The sequence below is a fragment of the Apodemus sylvaticus genome, chromosome 20 (genome assembly GCF_947179515.1).
Source record: "Apodemus sylvaticus chromosome 20, mApoSyl1.1, whole genome shotgun sequence".
Classification (NCBI taxonomy): Eukaryota; Metazoa; Chordata; class Mammalia; order Rodentia; family Muridae; genus Apodemus; species Apodemus sylvaticus.
The window spans coordinates 35,529,404-35,556,904 of NC_067491.1; the positions used below are offsets into that span (position 1 = coordinate 35,529,404).

General features: G+C 42.4%; 1 pseudogene; it reads left to right on the forward strand.

Moving 5' to 3' along the window:
* Positions 1–7,436: 7,436 nt before the first annotated feature.
* LOC127671343 (60S ribosomal protein L29-like) lies at positions 7,437–7,961 on the forward strand (annotated as a pseudogene).
* Positions 7,962–27,501: the final 19,540 nt, after the last annotated feature.

Genomic DNA, 27,501 nt, shown 5'->3' on the forward strand with positions numbered 1-27,501 from the left:
CATGGTTCTAACAGCAGAGCCATCTCTACAGCCCAAGCTTTTGCTTTTTGCCTGTTTAACTTCCACCTTGTGCTGGCAAGTTCATCTGCCTCATCAGCATCTTGCTTCTCCTTCTGTCACTGAGGCTGCTCTTCCACACTGACATCAGGACCCAGCTTCTCCAGCCTTCCACTGGTCAATTGACTGAAGGCCAGTGGCTCAAGAATGCTCCAGACCTTCAGGATCAGGCTGGGACTGCTGAGACATTCTGTTCCAGGGACCGAGAAGATAGCAGAGTCTCAGCCTCTCCAGTGTTGAAGGGAGCCACTCTTGGACCCACCCCAGCTGTATAATGCAAGCCAATTAATAAATCCTCTCTTAATTATACTCATTCTATCCATGCTGCATCTTTAGGGAAGAGGCTCTCAGCCTGTGGGTGGTGACCCCATAGGGGCTTCCTAAGCAAACCCATGCTGTATATCAGATATTTCCATTATGGTTCATAACAGTAACAAAATTACAGTTATGACATAGCAACAAAAATAATTTTATGATTTGGGGTCACCCTGACATGAGGAACTGTATAAAGGGTCACCACATTGGGAAGTTTGAGAACCACTGCTTTAGAGACCTTCAAGTAACACACATAGGTTTATAACAAATGTTTCACAACGGAAGTGGCACATCTCTTGTAGAAGGTCAAATCATCTTCATGGGCCATCTGGTAGTTTCTGTCCCAACTGTTCAAGTCTTGCCTCTCAGGCTCAAGCAACCATGTACTATTGATATTAACAAGTGAATGAGGCTGTGTTTAACTAAAAATTCATATTAAATGCACATACCAAGCATACATGTTCAGATTCACTGACTCCTGTTGCAGAATAATATATAAGGCCAACTAAGAGCCAGACAGACAGAATGAGAAGAAGAAGCAACATTTACTAATGATAATCTGATTTGTTCCAGTAAGGGCTACAGGAACACAAACTACTCACCTAATAAGACCAAGAAGTAGCTTCTCTGAAAGATGATGTTATTAATTTATGAATTATACTTCAAGAACTTCCAAAAGAATTTTGAAGTAGCTGTCACTGGGAATATACACTTGCTTGCATGGTGTGGAGAAATGAGACTCTCTCAGCTAAAATCATCCTGGATAGAATTATTTATCATCAATTAGAAATTCATCCAAGCCTGGCTGTGGTGGCGTACACCTGTAATCCCAGCACTTGAGAGGCAGAGGCAGGCTATTTCTGAGTTCGAGGACAGCCTGGTCTACAGAGTGAGTTCCAGGACAGTCAGAACTACACAGAGAAACCCTGTCTCAGAAAAACCTAAAAAAAAAAAAAAAAAGAAAAGAAAGAAAAGAAATTCATCCGAGACAGAAAGTCACATTCCCCTAACAGTTAAGATGGGCTAAAATGAGTTTGAATTAACCAACCTAGCAAGGAGAAAAGGCTTCTCAGAAAACGTCCAAAACAAATCTCAACCCAACAGAGAAGACATTGTGGGGACAGAACACAAGCTGAATTCAGACTACTAAATTATAGCATGCTTTATCAGAATGGAAAGAAGACAGAAACAGCCGATGAAAAAAATGCTGTTGCAGACACGGCATTAAGCTCTGGTTGCTTGATAGATATTTAGCCTTTCCCTTTTTGTAGGCAGACTCTATATTCCTTCCTTCAAAGACTTTTATTATGTACATTTGAGCTCTACAGTGTGACATGAGTTCTACAGAGATAACAGATGGCATTCACAGGAAGCAGTTAATGTATCTATTAGCTTATAAAATTATTTTTGCAGTAAGAGTGATCAAAATTCAATATCTAGGCTTTTTCACTGTACAGCTCCAGCTTTGAATATTTGAGCATGTTTTCCTCTTTTCTCACTCTTGCCAACTCAGCCATAGTACCCCTGTTTTATTATCGATTGCCCTACAGTTGACTTTTTTTTTCTTTTTAGATTCTGTACATAAGGGAAATCATGCATATTTAATTCTTTCTCTGCCTAGGTTTTTATACTTTAAGTGTCTACTCATTTAATGGTAGAAAATGAGATTACTATATTTACGGCTGAATAATATTCCATTATATTTGTGTGTGTGTATGTGTATGTGTGTACTAGCATTGCCTTAGAGACCCAGACCTATGAGTATATGTAAGTATGTCTCTAGATTATGTTAATTGAAGTGGGAAGACCCATACTAACCATGGGCAGCAACATCCACGACTGAAGTCTGGGCTGGATAAGAAGGAGGAGGATGGAGAAGGAGAAGGAGGAAGAGGAGGAAGAGGAAGAGGAGGAAGAAGAGGAGGAAGAAGCGGAAGAGGAGGTAAAGGATGAAGAAGGGGAGGAGGAAAAGGAGGAGGAGGAAGGAGGAGGAAGGAGGAGGAAGGAGGAAGAGGAGGAGGAAGGAGGAGGAGGAGGAGAAAAAGAAGAAGAAGAAGAAGAAGAAGAAGAAGAAGAAGAAGAAGAAGAAGAAGAAGAAGAAGAAGAAGAAGAAGAAGAAGAAGAAGAAAGTTGGTTGAGTACTAATTGTTTTGTTTTGTTTTTCATTTTTTAACATTATTATTCTTTAATCTTTTTTATAGTCTAGTTGTTATCTCACTCTCTGTCCACCCTCTGACAGTTCCTCATCCCATTCCTTTGCCCGCTACCCCCGCTGCCTCCAAGAGGACATCCTCCCCACCTCTATCCCACCAAAACTACCCACTCCCTGGGGCCTCAAGTCTCTTGAGGATTAGGTGCATCTTCTCAAGGCTTCTCACTAAGGCTAGACCAAGGATTCCTCTGCTATATATGTGTCAGGTGCCTCATATCAGCTACTGTATGCTACCTGGTTGGTGGCTCAGTGTCTGAGAGATCTCATGGATCCAGGTTAGTGGACTGCTGGTCCTCCTATGGGATTACCCTCCTCCTCAGTTTCTTCCAGCCTTTCCCTAGTTCAACCACAGGGGTCCCTGGCTTCTGTCTATTGGTTGGGTGTAAGTATCTGCATCTGACTCTTTCAGCTGGTTGTTGGGCCTCTCAGAGGGCAGCCATGCTAGTTTCCTGTCGGTAAGCACATCACAGCATCAATAATAGTGTCAGACCTTGGAGCCTCCCCTTGAGTGGGATCCCAATTTGGGCCTGTCACTGGACCTCCTTTCCCTCAGGCTCTTCTCCTTTTTTGTCCCTGCAGTTCTTTTAGACATGGAGGACTAGTTTTTCATCTCACAGTGTGAGACACTGCAGTGTGAACAGCAGCTTAACTTCCTACTGCCATGCCTTCCCCACTGTGGTGGACTGTATTCTCACCACTAGAGCTGAGAGATATCCTTCCTCCCTTAAGTGCTCCTTCTCACACAGTAGGTCACTACAGTAAGAAGAGTAACTAACTCACCTTCCTTCTTTGTGATTTCTTATGACGGTCTTAATTTGTGTTTCAGATGACTAGTGATATTAAGTACCTTTTCATGTCTCTCTTGACCGTTTTTATGTCTTCTTGGCAGAAGTATGTCTTTGAATGCCTTGCTCATTTAAAAGTTTTTTGTTTGTTTGTTTACTTTTGTCCTATTGGAAGACTTTATATACATTGAATATTAACCCTGCTTTTGGCTGCTAGACAAAAATACCAGATATATAAAGAGTAAAGCTTATTTAACATATTTCCTTGAGGGCAGAAAAGCCCAAGATCATGTCACTGGCCTCTGATGAACACCTTCTTTAGCCAGGAAAACAGAAAAAGTCACATTAACAGTTTATGTATATAACAAATACAAAATAAAACCTCAGAAAGCTGACTCGTGGCTTGCCACTAATCTACTAAACCCTACCTCCAAATGCCTTTATCTGTGAATTAGGGGATTAAGCTCCCAACACATGAGAAATAACATGTGTTGCAAGCAATAACAGTGCTTGCAAGTGTGTTTCCCACAAAGGGAGCCTTGTCATTCAGTTTCCTGATTTTTTTCCTTTTCTGTGAAGATGATTTTAAGCTTGATGTAGTCTCATTTGCTTATTAAAGGCAACTGCCAAGTAGATTGTATCCTGGTTTCTTCCAGGTGCTCTAAGAGGTCAAGACTTACTCCAATTAATATTTTCTATCTTCCAAGATGAATATGTTTAGTCATGTACTAGAGATTTTTAAAAACTGAAAACATGTTCATTTATTCAACAGAAACCTCGGGAATTGAAATCTAACCCATGTCTTCTATTTCTAAAAAGTACAGCTTTATTTTAAATAGAATTAACTTGTCACCAAATGTAAAGCTTTTTGCCCATCTCAGTTCTGCACATTTTATTTACTTCCTACTTCTTAATTCCACTGACCTATGGAAGCTCTTATTCACAACTTATTGTCAAATCAGTGACCAATGCTGTCTTCAAAACTGGTTCTGTAATTGCTGCATGTTTCTTCGTGTTGGCATTTAGTGGGTCACCAAGAATCATTGACGAGGCACTGGTCAAAAATTGTATCCCTTTTCCTTGATCAGTGCTGTAACTTGCCCAATCTTTCAATACTCTATAATTCTCATTGATTTAGCTAAAATGGGTCATGGAAAAGGACAGAAGGAGAAAGGGGGTGGAGAAGGAAGACAAAGAGCTACCATTTACAACATACTACATGGCAGCTAGTGACATCATTTAAGAGTTTTCTGATAATCCTATGAGAGGGTACTATTACAACTCCATTGTATGGAAACTGTCAGTATGCAATAGAAAGATTTGTTCTGGGGCTGTAGAGATGGTTTAGACTTATTGTTACATGCTTGGTTAGTTTCTGATGTATACAAGTATTTGGTCTGCATATGTTTTTATGTACTACATGTGTCCCTGGTCCCCACAGAAGCCAGAATAGAGTTTCTACTCTCCTGGAATTGGAGTTATGATGGTTTTGAGCCATAATGTAGGTGCACGTGTTGAAATAAGGTCCTTTGGAAGAGCAGCCATTGCTCTTAATCTCTGAACCATCTCTCCGGCCCACATTCATTGGTCTTAAAAAGGACCTGGGGTTTTTTCCCAGCATCGATCATCTATGCAGGTAGCCTTTAAGTCTCTCTCTCTCTCTCTCTCTCTCTCTCTCTCTCTCTCTCTCTCTCTCTCTCTCTCTCTCTCTCTCTCCTTTTTTCCCTCCCTCCATCTCTCTTTCTCCCCCTTTCTCCCTTCCCCCCTCTCTCTCAAAATTAAAATAAATATTAAAAAATCATTTACTCCCTTTATCCCAACACTCAGGAGGCAGAGGCAGGTGGATCTCTGAGCTCAAAGGCAACCTAGTCTACAGAGTGAGTTCTAGGATAGCCAGGACTATACAGAGAAACTTTGTCTAGAGAGAAAGAAAAGAAAAGAAAGGAAAAAAAAAGAAAAGAAAGGAAAAGAGAAGAGAAGAAAAGAGAAGAGAAGAAAGAAAAGAAAGGAAAGGAAAGGAAAGGAAAGGAAAGGAAAGGAAAAGAAAAGAAAAGAAAAGAAAAGAAAAGAAAAATCTCTTTTAAGCTCCAACCAGTATCTGAGCTGGGATTCAAAGCCTTTTAGGAAAACCATAAGGAAAGTATTCTTGGTATGACAATACTCCCTTGTTGTTAGGTACCAATGAGGTAGTTATTTTTCTTCTTATAACTATTTAAAGGATTTCTGCCCCCTAGGAAAGGAACCTAAGAAGGAAGACACAACTTCTCACTCCAGTCTGTTCACGAACTTAAAATCCTATAGAGGGGCTAGAAAAAAATGGTTCAGTGATTAAGAGTGCTTGCTGCCTTTGTAGACAACAGGAGTTCTTTACCTAGCACCCACCTCAGACAGCTCACAACTGCCTGGAACCCCAGCTCCAAGGGAGCTCTGGGTGCCCACTCATATCACACACACACACACACACACACAAGTAAATCATCAGAAAATATTTTTAAAAATCTATAGAAGCTGGGAACTAGAAAATGTTGTTGAAAAACAGCAATAGAGAGGTGTTTTTAAAGTTTAAACATTAAACAGCCAAATACAATATTTTCTTTGGTGAATTTCAGTTTATATATGTTTTGGTTTAAAACCAACCACAGCTAAAATTTAAATATGATGCTTGCCAAAACCTTTTACTGACATAGACGTGGAATTTGTATAAAATGTGAAAGAAAGTAAATAGGAACTATTTTTCCATTTTTATTTCTCAGTAGCAAGCTACCCAAAGCACCCCGTGATGGATTTTCCTAATGTTATAAACCAGTGAATCTGTATTCGGTATGCACTCACCTGTGACTATGAGTCAAATGACAAATTGTGCTTTTTATTTCCAAATAGGAACAATCTGGTTTCTCTGACATTCCACACTTACCATTGTCCTTTTACTCTGTCTTTACCACGGAGCATAGTGATAAATCTTTTTGCTTATATGGAAGCGGGATATGGCCCTTGCACAACAAAGGCCATGATTGTATTAGCAGCACAATGAGTCACCCTATCACTTAGATCCTGAATGAATTTGAGATGCATCTGTTGAAATGAAATCCGTGGGCTCCCTTAATGGGCCAAGTGTCTCCAAGGACAGAAAGGGAGGCGGAAGCAGTCCAGCTGCTCAGACTACAAACCTTTTGTCCTTAAAAAAAAAAAAATCAGGAAAGCATCGTGAAAAATAAATGGATAAATAAACTTTGCCTTGGGCACAAGTTAACAAAACTTCATTAGAAGACTGGTCATTTGACTAGACACTTTCTTCACAGGACACCTAGTAAGAATGAATTTCCTCTGCAATGTGTTTTTCCAATTATAATGGTCAAACTGTTTCAGGAGACTTAATTAGAGGATTGAAGGGAAGAGTGATGATCTTGATGTGGTACCAAGGGAAAGGGGGTAGGATGCTCCTTAGTGTGGAAAACAGAAGGCATCAAATGATTACACAAAGTAGAGGCATCTTCGCACTGTGAAACTGCTCCGGGTGGCTCTGGATAGCCTTGAGTGAGAGCAAATTCCTCTGCAGGGAAGGACAAGGCTACATTGTAAGAGGAAAAGGTTTTGGTTTACTTTCCTTTATTTTTTGTGGGTTTTTTTGGTTTTTGTTTTGTTGTTGTTGCTGTTGTCGTTGTTTTAAGAGTGAACTTGACCTAGTGGTTGAAGGAGAGGATGGAATGTCGAGGAAAAAAAAAAAAAAACCAAACACCTACAACACAAATATGCTGGAGTTGAAAAGAAGCCCAGCACTTGCTTCACACGCTGTGGGCTCCCCACTCGTGTCCTCATGTCCACACTCTCATTATTTTCCAGCCTCACTAGAGGAGAACCACAACCTTATTTAGAACAGGTCTCCAACGTAGGCCCTGAAAAGAAAGCTTCTTGAAGCTTCAAGAACCCATGGGGAAAGCCGTATCACGTGATCTGAGACGAGCACAGCAAAGAGCTAGGGGAATTTAGACTTAAGACCTTTGCCCTTTCCTCTTTCTCTTCCAGTCCCAGGCGCTGTGGGAGCCGCGGGTTAGGGTTACTGTGTAGACATGGCCAAGTCCAAGAACCACACCACACACAACCAGTCCCGCAAATAGCACAGAAATGGCATCAATAAACCCCGGTCACAAAGATACGAATCTCTTAAGGGGGTTGACCCCAAGTTCCTAAGGAACATGTTCTTTGTCAAGAAGCACAGCAACAAAGTCCTGAAGAAGATGCAGGCCAACAATGCAAAGGCAGATGGCGCAGAGGCCATCAAGGCCCCGGTGAAGCCTCAGGCCATCAAACCTAAGATGCCAAAGGGCCCCAGCCGCAAACTCAGCCGCCTGGCTTTCCTCGCTCACCCCAAGCTTGGGAAGCAGATTCGAAGCTACACGGCCAAGGGGCGGAGGCTCTGCCAACCAAAGCCCAAGGTTCAAACCAAGGCAGAGGCCAAAGCTCCAGCTAAGGCCCAGGCTTCAGTTCCAGTCCAGGCTCCCAAAGGTCCCCAGGCCCCTGTGAAGGCCCCATAGAAAAGGCTCCTGCCAGTGTGAAGACAGATGGACTGCTGGGACACACCCATACACACACTATTTGCAGATATATAGGACCAGTGTCCTATGCTGTTTTTACAAATAAACTTGAGGCAAGATCTGTTAAAAAAAAAAAACAAAACAAAAACAAAAAACCTGCCATTCTTCCAAAGTGAAAGAAAAAAAAGACATATTGCAACCTCTCTGGCCAAAGAAAGTGGCAGGGGCAACAGAAAGTTACCAGACAGTTTCTAGACAGTTCTGGAAAGGCTATAGTAATTGAAATATGTATGTGTACAACAGTTTATAGTTAGCAGGAAAAAAAACCGATGGAGAGGAGGAGCAGCAGCGAATTATACCACAGAGTAAAGGCCTCAAAGCTAATTCTGATAAGAGTGTATAGAAATGGGTCTAGGGGAACCTTGCTGTTTTCTCTATAAATAGCAGTGAAGTAGAAACATTAAGATAGAGTCCATTAGCTGCATTACCTGGACATAAGTTACTTATGAAGTCCTGTGAGAAGGATCCCTCGAGAGGTCCAGAAACATTTGAACAAGAGAAAGGCCGGGATCTACATCACAGAACATCTGTTGGACTTTTGCCTTATCCCGCATATTGTACTGAGGTCCTCTGGGCATGGTCCCTTCCATCCATATGCTTCCTCCCCGTTGCAGACACTGTCCTTCCTGCAGTAGAACAGCATCTTACTAACAGGAAGAGGAGCTCCTTGGGAAACCAACAATCATGCCGAAGGTCACGAAGGTCACATGGTCATGAGGAATGCTCCCTCTATCTCTTTCACTCCATGCCTAGACTCTTGTGAAAAATTCTGGAGTGTTATCAGACGCCCAAAGACGGCTCTTACCTTAGCGTCTGTGTGCAGTCATATTCAACATCAACTCACTCATAAACAAAGATACCCAAGGACTTAGATGCTAATTGGTGCTAAATGTTACACATGTGTGGGATGGAGTCATGACTCAGTTGGTAGAGTGTCTGCCCTCCATGAGAGCCTGAGATCTGATTTTGAGAACTCACATAAGCCAACCATGACAGAGCAGCATGTGAGGATTAACTCCCATGTCTGAGAATCAAAAACAGGCAGATCCCTGTAGCTCACCGGCCAGTTAGCTCAACTGACTTTATAAGCTTTTAAAATGTCTCTTCCTTCCTTCCTTCCTTCCTTCCTTCCTTCCTTCCTTCCTTCCTTCCTTCCTTCCTTCCTTCCTTCCTTCCTTCTTTTCTTTCTGACTGTGTATGCATGTACACAGACATTCACATTTGCATTCTACGTGTGTGTGTGTGTGTGTGTGTGTGTGTGGTGTGTGTGTGTGTGGGGGGGTGCTTCTACATACACCTTTACCTACTGAGCTGCCTCATCAGCCCTGATGAGCTTTCTGAGAGCCTGTCTCAAATACATTGATGTTTGTGGAAAATGTCAAAGAAAGAAGATAACATGAATCTCTGGTCTCCATAGACGTGTGCACACAGGGGCTCATGTGCATAGCCTCACATGTGTACGTGCCTGCACTAGCTACCACACACACAGAAGCACATGGAGAGAAAACATGGATAAAACCCAGCAGGACCCAGCCTTTCAGAGGTGTAGTATAGCAGAGGTGATAGGCTTTAATCACGTGATAGCCTAAGTAACCATGACAATCTACTGCTGGTAAATGAGGCTCAGGATTTGAAGGCAGAGAGCAAAAATTTGCTCTACTTCCTGTACAGAGTGAGAGAATTTTGCAGAGGATATCTGGGTATTGAGACCCTGTCTCAGGTGGTATTGAGAAAAACATTGCATCTTGTTTTTCTTCTATTTTGAGATTACAAGATTACAACATTTCTTCCTTCCCTCTCCTCCTTCCAAACCCTCCCATATAAGTCTCCATGCTCTCTTTCAAATTCACAGTCTCTTCTTCAATAATTATTTTTACATACATATGTGCATTCCTAACTTTAATGTGCTCTGTCTGAAGAATGTTATTCGTACATGTTTTTCAGAACTGAAAATTTGACCTCATTGTATCTTATACTAAGGGCCTGTGGGGGTGGGGGACATCACATTTTGAAGAAAATGGCAAAAAGAACATGGGACTTTCTTATGGTTACATAAAAGAAGATGTATATGTATATGTATATGTATATGTATGTGTGTGTGTATATGTATGTGTGTGTGTATATGTATGTGTGTGTGTGTGTATGTGTATGTGTATGTGTATGTGTATGTGTATGTGTATATGTATATAAAGAACCTATAGAGGATTCATAAAATAGGAGAATCTTAAGTTGAACAGTCTCCCATGCATATACAGAGAAATCTACCGTTGATAATAGCACGGATTTAGTACGAATAGTAGCCCCCACACTTGTTGATTATAGATCATATGTATATGCTTACACACATTTTATATCTATTTTTTCCTGTAAGCCTTTGAAATATATGTAGTCTTATTATCTTTGCTTTACAAGTAAGAAAATAGAAGCATAGACTGAGTAATTTAGTCCTGTGCCTTAGCTCTGGGGGTCCTGATGTTGACCGGTATGGAATCCTACGTCTGGCTCTTACAGCAAAGTGAGTGACTAGAGAGACCATGTTCAGTGAGTTACGGTCTTAAGTCCTTTAGTACCAGTGAGCATGAGAATCAAAACTTATGCTCAGCAAAGGCCAGATCTCCAGACCCTCCTCACTCCCTAGGTTCCAGAGTCAAGGTCTAGACATTTCACCATAATCCAGATAGTTCTGATGAGAGCTGTAGGAACAAATATTTGAGAACTACCTTTTTACTCTGAGGATTGGAAAGGGGGTACCTGGGAGCAGGTGTGGGCAGATTGGTGTGTTTGATATGTGCACTGGGGAATCTTCCATTTGCTCTGTGAAGAAATATAACACAGAGATACACATAATGGAATATAATATAATAATGGAAGACATGAATGAGCTACCTGACAGACATGAAAAACTGAGAAAAATCCATCTCTGGCTTAGAACAGGGCCATCCAGGGAATCGCGGAGTTACTTGGCCATCCATGCTCTAGGACCCACTCAAAGTTGAATGCCTGTTCTTCACGCAACTGGTGAAAGAAATGTGTCTCTTAAATGGAGACTGCAAGGGCAGGTCTACAAGGGAAGGAGAAATGGAGTGTAAATTAACTCTGCCAAGGACACTGTAGGCAGGGAACCAGTAAGACCCCCCAAGAGGAAAAGATGTATTTATGGCTGGAAAGGAAGAGCACAGGAGACTTGGTTTGTTTACACTGTACATTTGTTTGCACTGGCCATTGTTTAAAACTTCTTTCATTCCGTAACTATTTCCCAGAACTTCCTACCGAGCCTTCCAGAATATTGAGATTTACGTCTGAAAAATCAGCACACAATCAGGGAACATCTGTGGTGTCCAACTTACACAGTTAAAATGGTCTTTTCCCAGCTGGCTCTTACATCACCAGGGATGACAAGCCAACTCACAGTAAGGATGTAAACAGCTGTAGGGAAAGCATAAGAGAGAATCACCCAGCTCCTTCATATTTAGTGACACCAGGAGGAGAAAATTCACTTAATGGGAATACCAAAAGTGGACTATTATACTTAAGTTTTCACAGGTCACTGTCTCTCCCACACAGTGAATCTAAGGTGGGGGGGGGGGGGTCAGGTTTGAAATGCAGGCAATGCTTAGCTGTTATGCATTCGGCACTTCATAATCCATACATACTACTTAAATGTAACCTAAAAATCACTTCAATTTCCTTTTCCTCACCTATTAGGCAACTTCTCTGATACCTTTTACTGAAGAAAGGATGTTTTCCTTTTCTTCCTCCAGCCTCGCTATGCAAGATTAAAGATATGTATTTAAAGATAGCTTTAAATACAAAGGGAGACTCTTTCTACAGCAGGAAGGTGAAGCAGCTACCAAACGGAGCATCCTGACCGCCACCCCTTCATGGGTTTGGAACAAGAGTGCATTGTGCATTTAGTAAACGCAGCTGGGGGTAGAAAAGTTCCAGAGATATCCAGGAGAAGATGTCCATGAACTCAGGCCAAGCCAAAGCTGGCTTCCTCAATCTCGTGGGCAGTAAGCCCACCCTTTCGGAAGTGCCTGAGACAAGAGTCTGCAGTGTTGCTCCAGCAAGGAAGCTTCCTGGAGGTCTCATGTCTCGGCTCTGCAATCATGAGAATCACCAGAGCTCACTTGTCTGGTCTCCTCATCCTGTCAGAGAGAAGTCTGGGAATTCCCTTTTAATCTCAGCAGTTCTGCACGAAAAACAGGAGGAGAAGAAAGGAAGTACAAGAAAATGCAAAAGGCTGGAGAACATATGCATGCACATTTATATATATAATGCACATAGCTGTCTAATAACTAATATATAATGAATATCACATGTATATGTAGACACATGAGAGTCTGCTTATCTGTAGAATAGTATACTTTTGTATACCATAGGTATTTATGTATATGCATGCTGGTTATCATGTTATATTATGTAAATATATGCATGTTATGTATATTTATAATATAAAATGTATTACATATAAATATAGTATATGTATTGTACATTATATATAAATATAGCATATGCACTATATTATATACAATGGTACCCTCCTTTTTTTCCAATACTCATTGATTCTGATTTCTCATTATCTCAGAGTATAGTCAAAGGACTCAAAAGAATTATAATTAAAAACAGAAAAGCAGATGTCCAGCAGGATGAGTTGTTGTCAAAACTTGGTTTGCAAGGCCAGGCTTAAAGGCTGAACGGTCCACCCCAGGGTAAATGGGAGCCTGGGGGGAAAGGGTTTGGCAGAGTTTCCAATGGCCTTCCATCTCCAAACACACAAGTTGAACAACCCACGCTGTTCCCTTATTCTTCCTCTGAATGGGAAGAAACACTTGTGTTAGGACATCTGTTTCAGCTCCCGAATGCCCTCAGAACACCCTGAGCAGCCCAGGATCTGCCTGTTTAGGGGCATCCAGGTGGGAGAGGGACTGCTTGGGACCATTTGGGTGGCAGGCGGTTCCCTTCTGTGCTCAAGGGCACCTGGCCTTTGAAGTTTGGAAAACTTCATCCATGACACATTGATTTCCACACGCTTTAATTCATGGAGACATTAAGGGACAGGAAGAGAAAAACTTCTCTCCCTAAAGGAAAAGAGGAAGAGCGGAGGGAGAGGTTGCAAATGCATGTGTTTGTCCAGCATCATGATTAAGCGCCTTCCTAGCCTTATCAGAACAGTCTGAGGGGAGAACTGTAGGCCCCCTGCAGAACGGAGAAACCTCTGCTCTATGACAATCACATTGCTAATACAGGTATGTCTGTGAAGTGCAAGCCTCCTGAAAGGCCTGAAAAGGTTCCTTTTTTTTTTTTTTTTAAACAAAACAAAACAAAACATAAAACCAAAGCTCTGGCATTGCCAGTCTGAAATCAGACATAAACAGCACACAGAAGTTTCTCTCACAGCCTTTTTTTTTTTTTTTTTTTTTTTTTTGCAAGGTCCTTTGCCTAACAGAAACTTTGTAGCTTTGCTTTTATTTATTTATTTTTTTTATTAGATATATTTTTTTATTTACATTTCCAATGGTTTCCACTTTTCTAGCCCCCCACTCCCCGAAAGTACCATGAGTCCCCTTCCCTCCCCCTATTTTCCCACCCAACCCTTCCCACTTCCCTGTTCTGTTTTCGCCCTATACTGCTTCAATGAGTCTTTCCAGAACAAGGGGCCACTCTTCTGTTCTTCTTGTACCTCATTTGTTATGCGGATTATGTTTTGGGTATTCCAGTTTTCTAGATTAATATCCACTTATTAGTGAGTGCATACCATGATTCATCTTTTGAGTCTGGGTTACCTCACTTAGTATGATATTCTCCAGCTCCATCCATTTGCCTAAGAATTTCATGAATTCATTGTTTCTAATGGCTGAATAGTACTCCATTGTGTAGATATACCACATTTTTTGCATCCACTCTTCTGTTGAGGGATACCTGGGTTCTTTCCAGCTTCTGGCAATTATAAATAGGGCTGCTGTGAACATAGTCAAGCATGTATCCTTTTTACATGCTGGGGAATCTTTTGGGTATATGCCCAGGAGTGGTATAGCAGCATCTTCCTGAAGTCTCTCACAGCCTTTTAATTGTGTTCTGTCTGAAAAGAACCCAACCAGCCTTTCCCCTCATGACGGATCGATGGGACACATGTTTAATTAAAGATGCCCCACCCACCCCCTACAAATGCCTCGTATTTCAGCAGTTTTAAATTAACGGCAACTGTATATTAGCAGCTCAATAAGACATAGTGGAAGCCAGGCCTGAAAAGAGAATTTAAGGGTGATTTCTGTGGGGGTGGCGCACACCTGTAATCCCAGCACTTGGGAGGCAGAGGCAGAGGCAGGTGGATCTCTGAGTTCGGGGCCAGCTACATGGAGAAATCCTGTCTAGAGTTACATTTTGTATAAAGTTTACAAATAACAGTTTTTATTTTGATTTTTCAGTATAAAAAAGTTGCCTTGTTGGCATATTATGATGTAATGCTAATTGCTTGTAGGATAGTTGATTGTCAGTGTTGAATCTTGATCTCTAGCTGCCGTCTTGTAGATATGAACCAACGTCACCAAGCATGTGTTTCATATTTTGTTGTATCGTACACTACAACTAATAAACCAAGGAATCAACACATATTAGGTGCGGTGTACTGTTTCCAAAAGTCACAAACTAAGAATGACAAATTTTCAATATAGTTTAGTATTTGCTAATTTTACTACACTCTTTTGTTATGTAGGGAAGTCATAGGGATTATAAATTCAATTTGAGTAAAGTTTAAAAGCATATATTTTATGATAAAGGGCCTTTAACTTAGGATGGCCAAAGCACTGATATTATATATTTGCTGCAAAGAGAATTATAATTGTTTAATTTATCTGATATTAAAAGTTACTTAATAAAGACTTGTTTCCATTAAAAAATGAAAGAAAACCAAAACAACAAACAAACAAAAACTAACAATAACAACAAAAAAAGAGGTGAGTTTTCAGTTAGAATGCTCAGAAAGCCCTCTGACAAGCATTTGAGTCAGCCATCTCTGCTGTCTGCCTGTTGGGGAGTCACACTTATTTCTTCAACTCTGCTGCTCTTCACCAGTTGTGTCAAGATGCTGCCTGCCTTTGTCATGCAGAGTGGGTTTACTGTGCTTTTGGCTGGACTTCATTTATTGCTATACCACTGGTATTTTACTAGCTCCTTGAGATGCTTTGAAGACCCATGGTGCTCTGTGTTCGGTGTTCTCTTTCTCTCTCTCTCTCTCTCTCTCTCTCTCTCTCTCTCTCTCTCTCTCTCTCTCAACATATTCTGCCCCCTGGTCATGAGCACTAAATGAGCTATTATTCTCCCAACTTGCAGAGGGGGGTGTGCTTCCATCTTATTGGTAGCCCTTAATAATGTCCACTAGGATTACCAAACGTCAATATTTTTTTTCTACAATTGACTCTGTCTCACCAAGTGAGAAGAGAGGCAGAGACACAGACAGACATCACCAACTGAGGAGAGACAGAAAGACAGAGACAGATAGACAGAAACTTGGCTAATAGCCAAGATAAACTAACTAGCATAGTCAAGATGAAAATTCTCATTTCCTAATTCACTGAGCATATCTAAGAAGTCACTCTAAGTCTCTTGAATATCACGTATATTTTTAAGCTGCTGCCCAACTGGGTGGTTTTTAGAGTGTGGAGGCCTCAGGCGCAGCTGGAGTCTAGCTGTCCAAATAGATAAACCATAAAATTGCACCATTATGCTTAAAGAAGGTTCCTAAATCAGATTTTCCATTCAGAACATACACTACATGAAAATCTTTTGCCAATACAAAAAATAAAAGTCAGTGTGGTGCTAAGAGGCCTTTTTATTCAGAAGATCTACACCCCATTTATCTATATGTTCTTAAAGCAGTATGTTTGCTATCCAGCTGTCTGATATAAAGAAATTCACTCTATCCAGTCACCATATAAAAAGAATTCTCATATTTGAGATCTGTGACACAAAGATTCTTTCTGCTTAAGGATAGAATAGTCCCTTGAGGTAATCTCTGGAATGTGACACCTGATTGTCAAAACCCTGAAGAGTTCAGTAAAATGATCAATTTCCTCTCCAAATCCTTGGAGATTCTGACCCAATAAGACAGAGATTGGGGTCTAGGAATAATTGTGTCTTAAAAGCTGTGTCCTGGCAACCAGGGAAAAGCAGATCAGGTTTCTGCACGTTTCCTCCTTGACAGAATGCAGAATCGCCCGGGGCGTGAACATCTTGACACTGAGGATTCTGATTGACATGGGAGCAACTGAGGATCCTCACTGATATCCACTGATATGGGAAAGCCATCTTTTTAAAAATCTTATTTTTAGTTTTATAATTCAAACATACCATTTCCGCCTTTCCCTCTCTGCCTTCCTGTGTCTCCCATGTTTCCCTACACCTTGCACTTTCATGGCCTTTAAAAACAATTGATATATGTGTGTGTGTGTGTGTGTGTGTGTGTGATTGATGTAATATGTATACATATAAAAACAGCATCTGTGGACAATCTATTTAATTATTGGCAGACTGCTCCTTGGGTCAGGGGATATGTGATCATATAAAATAGAGAAAGGGGACTGAGCCGCCAGTCCCTGCTTCCAGACAATATAACCAGCTCCCTCAAACTTCCACTACTATGGCCTTCCCTGACCCAAACGAGTGTAGCCGGGAACTGTGAGCCAGCATAAACCTCTTCTCTTTGATGGTGCGTTATCTAGTTGAAGAATTTTATCATGGCATCAGAATGGCAAGGAAGATACAGTGAGAGCTTCCCACTCATGAGGAAAGCTGTGATCACAGGGCGAGTTCGCTGGCTGCAGTGAAACGAAACGGACTGCCGGTGTGTGGTACAAAATGGATGTCATCATCTAAGTAAGGAGAAAGGTCACGGAATACAATGTGTTATATGAGTTAATTTATAGACCTGCCAGATTGGGCAAGTCTATAGTGATACAGATGGTGTATTGGGGTTGCCGAAACTTGCAGGGAAAAGCAGAAAGAAATTTGCAGGGAAGGAAAAAATGCATTTCTGTATAATGTAAGGATTCCATTGGCAGACACCCAAGATTCTCTAAACTTAACTGCATGTTGTTTGCACAACTTTGTGAACACACTAGAGCCACTAACCTCTTCAGCGTGAGTGGATTATAGGCATGAGAATTATGTTTCAAAACTTTTTTTTTTTAAAGAAATGCTTAGATAATTTTGATGTACTGATGGTCTTTTAAAAATCGCTCTTCTGAATCCTTGTTATCCAAAGGGTAGGAAATGGAGTCTGGGAGTCAGTAGGAGCAATGTCACCCAAGAGCTTGCTGCAATGAACAATTCCAAATATTGGGGTTGCAAGAGTCTGCTTTTTAAATAAGAAGCAGGTGTTACAAGAAGCAGTATGTATATTATACATACATACATACATACATACACATACACATATACATCATATACATATGACAGTAATTAATGAAAAAAGGATCATGGAAGTGTGAGGGGTGGGGTGCATGGGAGGAGCTGGAGGGAGGAGAGAAAGGGGCAGTGGCAGGTGTACGCACTGATGCTTGAACACTGCTTCAAGTCTGTATTTAAAGTCTTCTCAGAACACATGCATTTACCAGCCCATCAGATAATCAAACCATGGACTTTGACCCGCATCATGGCTGAACCATCCGAGCATGCTAGCCTATCGTTCACGGTGTATCCAAATGTCAGAGATATCTCAAAGGCACCACAGGCGAAGTCCAAAGGGAAACTTCTCGCAGTTTCCCTTAGCGCTTTGCAGGCGATGGAATTGATGTTGCTAGACTCTCACTTGAACGTATAAAAGTGCTTCTGGTTCTGTGGATGGAAGAGAAGGACTATCTTGCCCAGTAGACCCCCAGAGGAGAGGCATCAGTTAGGGTGGGGCATTTTGGTGGTCTAATGTGAGGCTTAAGTCTTGTCTCTAGTTTTTTGTTTGTCTTTAATGACATGATGGAAAATTGGTACTTTTTAAAAAGAGTGTCATGAACTATGGTTTTTCTTTCACAGCCTGTGACATTCATTGTCACATTGTATTTCTACCACTAGGGCCCAGAGACCATTCGAACTGACCTGAAAATCTCCTCCCCGAGGACTAGCTTTCATGACACCAGAAGGTACCGCACAACGCCAAATAAATCGTGCGGTAACAAATAATATAGATTAATTCCATGTCTTCTCCATTGAGATTCTAGATCTGTGGGGCTCACAACAAAGCTAACTGGGCCCCATGGGAAGTGTCTGATTCAGGGAAACCAGCCTATTGGTATTTCTCCTAAATTCTCTCAGTGGCAATCAAGTTCTGGGGACATTTTGAGAATCTCTAGGGTTTGTTTCAAAGAAAGGAAAGATCTCTGGAGATTAAAGAAGATGATGGTCAAGTACCTGTCAGCAGGTAGGAGATAGGGCTAAAGCAGACAGCCTCTGAAATCTCCCAAGTCTCTTTATTTTGTGCTCTCCACAACACTGAATGACAGATTAAGGAAAAACACTTTTTTTTTTTTTGTAAGAAGTCTGGTGTAGTTCTTTTTTTTTTTATTCGATATAATTTATTTACATTTCAAATGATTTCCCCTTTTCTAGCCCCCCCCACTCCCCGAAAGTCCCGCAAACCCCCTTCTCTTCCCCTGTCCTCCCACCCACCCCTTCCCACTTCCCCGTTCTGGTTTTGCTGAATACTGTTTCACTGAGTCTTTCCAGAACCAGGGGCCACTCCTCCTTTAATAAATGAGAAAACATTGTTTTCAACTACACTAATGGACCCAGTGTTGTCAAATCAGTCAGGATTGATAACTGCTTCTGGAGCTCATTGGAAAAAAATTTCCTTAGGATGCTTTGGGACAAAAGACAAAGACCAGAGAGTCCTCACAAACACCTAGGAGATCCAGGACTCAAGGCAGAAGCCAAAACAAATGAGTTTAAACTGGTTTCGACAGACATAAATGTTTGAAAAGCATTGTTTTAGTCTTAGAGGGTCTCATAAACCCCTCATCTGCTCCAAGAAATAATTGACTTATTATCATGATTTTACTGTTATTAAGCATGTACGTGTTAGGGGTTGTTATTACGAGAGCAGCAAGAGGGGCAGAAAGAGCTTGCTGGAGAGAAGTGACTTTTGAATGGTTCTCATGAGGACGAGAAAAACTCGGCTGTGAACTATCACAGACTACAAACTTTAGAAATCATTACCATATTGACCCAGGGAAACTGAGCAGGAAATTGAACCCTCTAAAAAGCCTGCTATGTTCAGAAAATCACTATAGGCATCTATGCCTGTAGTGGTTTTGATTTGTGGTTTTGTTTTTGTTGTTATTGTGCTGAGGCAGGGTCCTGTAGACCAGGTTGGCCTTGAACTCACAGAGATCCGCCTCCACCTCTGCCTCCACCTCCAACTCCGCCTCTGCCTCCCAAGTGCTGGGATTAGTGCAGTTGCCAAGCCCAGCTCCATATCCTTCCAGGACAGTCAGGACTACACAGAAAACAACAACAACAACAACAACAAAAAATACAACAAAACAATGGAGACTGAAGAACAAGACAGTTGCTTGTAGGCAGGGAACCATTCATTCAGTACTCACATGTAAGCTAAGGCCAGATGGCAAATAGATGCATGCGGAAGTTTTTCTTAATTCCAGATTTCTCCAACTGCTTTAGTTAAATAATAAAATACATGGTGCACAGCTAACAAAAGTCAGCAGATTCTGAAGAATAGTATATAAACGAAAAAGAAGGGAGGAAATTGTTAATAACTATAGCGAAGATTGTCTGTGAAGAAACAAGTATTGCTTGTGTGTAGCATATGTATACATGTTCATTTGCATGTGTACATGTATGTGGAAGCCAGAGGATTATGCTGTCATTCCCCAATTACTTCTCCACCTTATTTTTTTCAGAGTTCTTTATGTTTATATTTGTATAGGTATTGTGCCCTCGTGTTAGATATAGCTGTGCATCGTGTGCGTGCAGTGCCTGCAGAGGCCAGAAGAGGGCATCAGATCCTTGGAACCAGAGTGACAGGCAGTTGTTAGCCATTATGCGGAGGTGTTGGGAATCAAACCCAGGCCCCTGGGAGAGCAGCCGGTACTCTGAACCACTGAGCATCTCTCTAGCTTATCTACTGTATTTTGAGAGATAGTGTCTCTCACTGAGCCTAGAGCTTTCTGATTGGCTAGACTGGCTAGCCAGCGCTTTTCTTTTCTCTGCCTTTACAACTCTAGGATTGCAGGCATGTGGCACAAGGTCAGTTCGTTTGTGTTAAGGGCTAGGGATCCAAACTCGGGTTTTCACGCTCATGTACTAAGAACTTTGCTGACTGAGCCACCTCCCAAGCCTGTCAGTATTGCTGCCTTTTGTCCAGGATCGTTGTGGTTTAGATGGTATTACATAAGAACCATGACCTTTAAACCCAACCTAAGTACATTAACTGATGACAACAAGTGACAGAAACTGGTTAGGCAATTAGGCCTCAAAGCCTTGAGTCCTGTCCTTGTCCAGAAGCCAGGAATGCCCTTGGTTCTGCCCCGTGTGTGCATAATAGGAATGTGTTTCCTTTTCTTCCTTCTTCCTTTATATAACAATGTGAACACCATCGGGAAACTTCAGTGTGAAGTTGTGAGCGAAGTTGAGAGGCACTTGGTACCTCAAGGGCAGGCCTACTGCACCTGCCAACGTTCCTGCCGTGCCTTATCCTGGTTTCTGCGTTACGTCCTCCTATAAACCACCCCAGACTCACCTGGATCACAACCCATTCCCTGGGACCTGCTCCTGCTAGACTGGAGCTCTGCTTGCTTCCATCTCGAAAGCTCTAACCTAGAAGCCTGTGTGGTCCGTGAATTCCATCCTTTCAACTTTCAGAGCGAGAACCCCAGGACCCTGACTCGGTAAGGCCGTGAGTTTCCAGCATCCTGACTTCCAAGTTAAAGCAACCTGAGATGACATCCTCCATCTCACTCAAGGGCCTACCTTTCCTCCCACTTTGGAGTAACCTCGGAAAAGTTAGGTGAGCTTAACTAACTAAAGGTGAGCTTTCCCTCCTCAGCTGTAAAATTCGAGTTCCCTTACTGAAAGCCATAAGGCACTCGAATGACCTAGGGCTTGTTTCTAGCTCTCTGATTTACTGGATGTGACGTTAAACAACTCAGACTCCAAATCACCATCATTCATTCATCCGTCCGTTCATTCGTTCATTTTGCTGCTTAATTCGTGTTCGATGGTGTTGGGGCCACGGGGGCCAAGCTGTGAAAGATAAATCATGTCTTCCCTTGGAGAACTCACGTGCCCGTTTCAATCATAACCCAGATTGCCAGGCAGCCTGAACTTGCTGGGAGCCATCTTTTACTCCTGGTTTACTAAAAAATCTCGTACTTTGTAGTCTCACTTTAGTGGTCTGGCACACTCAAACGAGGCTCATCCTGCCTCTAAAATCAAGAGATCCAAGTTCTCTCTTTCTTGGTCACATGCAACCCATCTTCCCTTTACCTTGGCAGGAATATCTTGGCATGTTTCAGACCACAGACAGACATTTCAGTCTGGTGGAAAAGGTCCCAATTTTTGTGGAATTTATTTTCCCAGTCTCTGGCAGACAAATGTCTTTCCGACTTGTCTAACAAGAGCTGTGGCTTCCTACTCATCCGAACCAACAGCTCAAAAGCCATCAATAAAATTGACTTGGGGAGGTATCCTAGGAAGACATTTACTTCACTGTGACATTATTGTGACTACTAAGTAGCAGATGTTCAAAAAACATTACATTTTCTCTCAGGATAGACAAAAGTCACCTGTTGTTGTTGCGTTTAAAGTCAACTCAGTTTGTTGGGATGCCACGCAGAGCCTGCTGTGGCAAAGGGAAGCTGTTCCCGGAACCAGCTACAATCCAACAAAACCCAGTGGGTTTTCTGCCGTTTTGTTTCCCATCAAACTGTTGCTCTCAAAGATGCAGAGTAGATGTTTTCTGCCGCAACCTATTAAATATTTCTCAAATTAAAGTATCGCTTAATTGCATCCCAGCAATGTTCCCTTGTGATCACTCTATTAGGCCTACTGAATAATTTATTGGCTTCCTGGGATGCCTCCTGGACGTACCTAGGTGTTTGCTTTCAGGCTCCCCTAGACGCCCAGGAAGCTACTGGTGGAGCTTGAGACTTCCAGGTCTCTCATGGAAGCTAGACATGAAAAGCTTGGGTCAGCTATACCAGATGAAGCCTGAGCTCAGAGAGGCACCCCCCCCCCTTCCCAACTGAGCTGGCTCAGGAAAAAAAAAGGCCTGGGCCTCCCCAGAAGCTCCAGCGTGTAGGCTGCTGCTTCCTGTACACCCGGTGCTAAAATGCTGTGGAGAGGGAGGAATTAAAGTCAAGCTGTTAAGCACGGGGGCTTGTTCTCAATGAAGTGCAGGACATGCTGTGGGCTGCATCTACCCCACGTGGTTCCCCAGCGGTGGTCTCCAGCGGCCGGTAGTCTCCATGTTCCCTACAAAGCTGAGGGAGGAGGAGGAGAAAGGATGAAGGAATTGCCTTCTGTATTTCTGCAGTGGTTTTTCAGCCACAGCTCTTAGCTGTCATGTCTTAGCTGAAAGGAGCAGTCCGTCAGTAAAGGGCACTTGTCCTGATCCAAGCGTTCCCTACTGTTTATATAAATGCTTATCTGGGGGGTAGGGACATTGGGAACTTGCCTGGATGACACAAATATACACATTGCCAAGGGAATCGGGGGTTCTCTTTGGGTTCTTAGTTTCGTTAATAGAAGAGTTGGGAAAAAATGGGACTCAGAAAGAAACAAGAAAAATTTAATTAAAATGTGAGAGAAAAACAACAGTTCAGGCAAGGTGGAGAAAAATGTAGGCAAGAGAGCGGGAACATAAATAAAAATTCATATGTGCTGAGCTAGGCATGGAGGTCAGGGAAATCCTGAGAAAGTCCAGAGACTCAGGAGAGCGTGTTTAGGAGTGGCAGGCCAAGAAAGATCTGAATTCAGAGGGCACACATTTCAGCTCCTGAGTCCCAGGGTAAAAGGTTGGACCAAGGATCCGCAACTGGAAAGAGTGATAGCAGCATGGTGAGAAAGAAAGCACTCCAGAGGATGGGAGGAGGCTGGTGAGCCGAGGAAAGAGGCTTTGGGCCACCTGACCTATGACCCCTGGTAGCACATCTCCGCAGCACCTGTCTATGTTCTGGTTGAGCTAGGTTTAAACCCCCGTGACCCAGTGGACTTAATCCATGAGGGACGGAAAGCTGTTTGCCCATACTCCCAGACACTAGGCTGACACCACGAGGCCCTCAACTCCATAATTCTGTGGCCATCGGTCACGTAAGGCCACGCCCCAGGCCCCTAGTATCCTGGCTGGACTCCACCTGGATAGTCACAGTTGTCTGGCAACAGCCAGGTAGCCGCCCTACTATAAAAGGAGCTGCCTGGCCCCTCTTCTCTCTCTTGCTCGCTCTTCCTTTCTCGCTCTCTTCTGTCTCTTGTCTCCTGTTCCCCTCTCTCTCCATTTCCTCCTCCCTCTCTCCACGTGGCCAGGGTTGGCTTCTACTTCCCTACCTTTTCTCTTTCCCTCTGCTTTCTACAGTAGAGCTGTCGAATCATGGGCTGTCTCCTTTCACCTAAACCTGCCGTGCTGGAGCCATGTAACAGGCCTCCCAGCATTTCCAGCCACCAGACCAGACCAAGGACTCGAATCCCCCAACCGGGTCTCCTCCACAGGTACCCAGGCCCACAGCCCGACTCTCCGAGTTTTACATCACACGGTTTTCTTGAATGCCAAATGAACAAAGATACTCACCCTCCTCTGCACACTGGCTTCTGCTGCTTTAAGTCAGCTGTGGTGTTCCTTTAAAGTTCTTACTTATCACAAACAACACAGGGAGAATTAGAACCTCTTATTTCTTCCCACTCCATCTAAGTCTTCATATTAAAACCTTAGTGAAAGCTATCATTTATGTCAAGTTCACTACATATGTAAGAATTATTTTTTTTTTTAGTACACAAAAGATAACCAGTACTATTCTCACAGGTTTACGAAGGCATATAAAGATGAACTGACTTGTCTGAGGCCACACAGCTAGAAAGCAGGTGAGGCTGGGATTGGGCCCAAGTGTTGTGTAGCTAGTTTGTCTGAATTGAAACATTTCTGCTAGGAGGGATGAAGGTGGTACTAAAGACTCAGCTCAGGAAGTTCACAAAACTTACAAGACCTAGGAAGCTGGAGAGGTACAAGACTCTAGAGATCCCTCCTAGATATTACACAGTCAGGAAATAATTGTTGGAGGGGGAGGGGGGACTCAACTTCAGAAGAGCTGCTTATGAGTTGGGCAGAGAGTTCCAGAGAGGCTAAAGGTGAGCTGTTACCCAAGCTAAGGTGGGCTTTCAGACATCAGCTGGCTTTTGAGTCTCCCGTGTTCCTGTAAGCAACTCCTTCTCCATGTTCCTCTAATCTTGGTGTCAGGCTGTGCCTACCCTATGTTAACCCATATTCTGTAAAACTGTGCTGCTGTTGTTGTCTCAGATCACCTTGCCCTAAGACACTCCACCTTACAACTACCTTTTGACTCCATTTCAGAATGCCTCGACACCTAGTGGATCCACGAACAGCACCACCCAGATGGTGCAGATAAAGACGTTATTCCTGGGGAGACAAAGGGTGCCTCCCTGTAAATTTTTTAGGGCAAATTGAAACTGTATAAGGATATGGGTATATCACATTATAGCAGGAAAACCAGACCTGAGGACTTGTCTGATGCAAGAGATAGAAGAAAAGCCTTAAATCCCTTACACAGACCCTAAAAAGAAAGGGAGACACCAATGCTGCAATGGGGAACGACGCACCATCCTTCCACCTGCGTGTGTGTGTATATATACATATATATGTGTGTGTGTGTGTTATATATGTATATACTGTGTGTTGCATTATGTGCAAGATGAGAGTTAATACTAGTAATTAAGACCAGAATAAAAGAATCTATGGTTGTTTCAGCCAGGGCTGTCATGGACAAAGGAACCACATGTCACATTGCTGCCACTGATCTGAGGTACCATGTTATTTCATAAACTCGGAGACTGTGGAAAGATATCAATGTATTCTTCCATGTTTCTGACATATCTTACTGCTGACACCCCTCAAGCTAGACTTGGGCAGAATCTACTGTTGGTGATCAATCTGGAACAAATAGATATTTGCTCATATCTCTCAGGAAAAGCCACCAGATAATCCAATTCTGAAACCACAATTCTCAAATTTCCACATAGTTCCCCATCTCAGCCAGGTCACTACTTTCTTATAAACTTTACTTTCTTATAAACGTTAACCTGTCTGTGCTTTGACCTACATGAATGAGAAACCCTGTGCTTTTCTTTGCTCTCTTTAGAGATAAGGCTATTAAATATAAAGGACTCCTACACTTATTCCTTCTGCCTTTGAAATTTTCCTTTAAAAAGAAAAAAAAAACTTTACAGAGTGATATGATAAACTGTGCTGGCTTGAATGAAAATGGACCCCACAGCTGATAGGGAGTGGCACTGTTGGAGGTATATCCTTGTTGGAATTGGTGTGGCCTTGTTGGAGGAAGTTCATCACTGGGGTGGGCAGGCTTTGAGGTCTCAGAAGCTCAAGCCAGGGCCAGTGTCAATCTCTCTTCCTTCTGCCTGCTGACCCAGATGGAGAACTCTTTGCTCCTTCTCCAGTACCGCATCTCCCCGCACATGGAAGTGTTTCCTGTCAGATCAACAAATGAACTAAATCTCTAAAACTGTAGGCCAGCCCCAGTTAAATGAGTTGAGTCCTACTATGAGTTGCAGTGGTCACGGTATCCCTTCACAGCAATAGAAACCCTAAGACATAAACATTACAGCATCAAAAAAAAAAAAAAAAGAAAGAAAAAAGAAAGAAAGAAAGAAAGAAAGAAAGAAAGAAAGAAAGAAAGAAAGAAAGAAAGAAAGAAAGAAAGAAAGAAAGAAAAGAAAAAGAAAAAAGGAAAAAGAAAAACATCATTTAGATTGTCAATAAACCAGGGGAAAACATATCAAAATGGTTGCAGCTAAATGATTTCCCAGAAGTTTCTAGACAAAGTCAGAATACTGAATTTTAGGACTGGTTTGCATTTATAACTTTGGGCTTAGTTTTCATATCAACAAAGTGGAGAATACGATAGTATGTATTAGCACCATTGTGAAGACTGAATATGGGAATTTTATATGAAGATGGCCCTGGCCTCTGTCAACCTCCTGTCTGTACCTTTCACCAATGTTAGATGAAGCTACTACCTCCTCTACCTCTGAGAACTTCCTAGTACACATCCATTACCCCAAGGTCCAGCTCTTCCCCTACCCTGTGCCCTCCCAACAGTCTAGTGTTGGGGAGAGGTCACATTCTGGTTACCACAGCGTTATGGTTTTAACGAGCATTGTTCCACACAAGTTCCTGTTAGTTGCACACTTGCCTAGAGCTGGTGTTTTTGATTTAGACCACTGTGGAACCTTTTTCACATGGGACCCAACTGAAAAATATAGATAGGGCTTGTAGAGATGAGCTTGCAAAGTCCAGCTCTATTTCCAGCCCAAGCTCCAGGCCTGCTGATCCACTTAGAGGATCCAAGTCCCTCCCACCGCTAATGGACACTGTGTCTTCACTACCATGAGCCCATGAAACAAAAGAAATCTTTACCCCCACCCCACCCCACAAGTTGCTCCTTGTTATATATTTAGTTAAAGCAATAAGAAAAGGAGTCAATACACATATTTTTGAAAGTCGAATTTAATTCCGAGCCTATATCTGTTTTCTTAACACAGCAGTCTGCAAACAACAGAAAATGCCACTAGCAACTCGTGGGTTATAATGCAGCAAGAGAAAAACAGTGTGTTCCTTGGTTGCACAGAAAATGTATTGGAATGGGAGGGCATCCCAGTGCATTCTGTCTCTCAGCCCAGATCACCATTGGAAATGGAGATATGTAATGACTCTAAGCCCTTGTTGATTAGCTTACTACAGATAGGTTGAAAGAGAAAGAAAAGGGGGGAAGTATTATAGCTAATCCTGGTTTTTTTTTTTCCTCAGCCTGTCTCTGGGGAGCAAGTTTGACCTTTGTTTCTTCTTTTGTGTTTCTTGGTTCCTGAAGAAAAATCATTGTGTCATCCTGAAGTTCAAGCCTGAGAAATCCTCCCCCTCCCATCCTTCAGGCGTCACAACTTGTGTGGCAGCCCCTCAGAGACATCTGGCTCCCTTCTCCCCATCTCTGATGCTCTTTTTTCTCTCTCCTTTCATTCTTCTGGTTATTGCAAATAACTCCCATGTTACAAGCACATGCGATCTGGTCTGTTTCAAATAACACATCTCAAGACTTTAAAAGAAGACCTTCCACATCTACCACAGGATGATCCTGGGTCCTTTCTTTTGGAATACGGGTATCTTTCTTGAAGAAGGAAAGAGAAGTCAAGCAAAGCTGTGGCAATAAACACAAACTAAAGGAGGACATGGGGCGGAGGATGTGGGGGAGAAAGCCTAAGGCTCCCTATTTGGAATACATTACTGAGATTT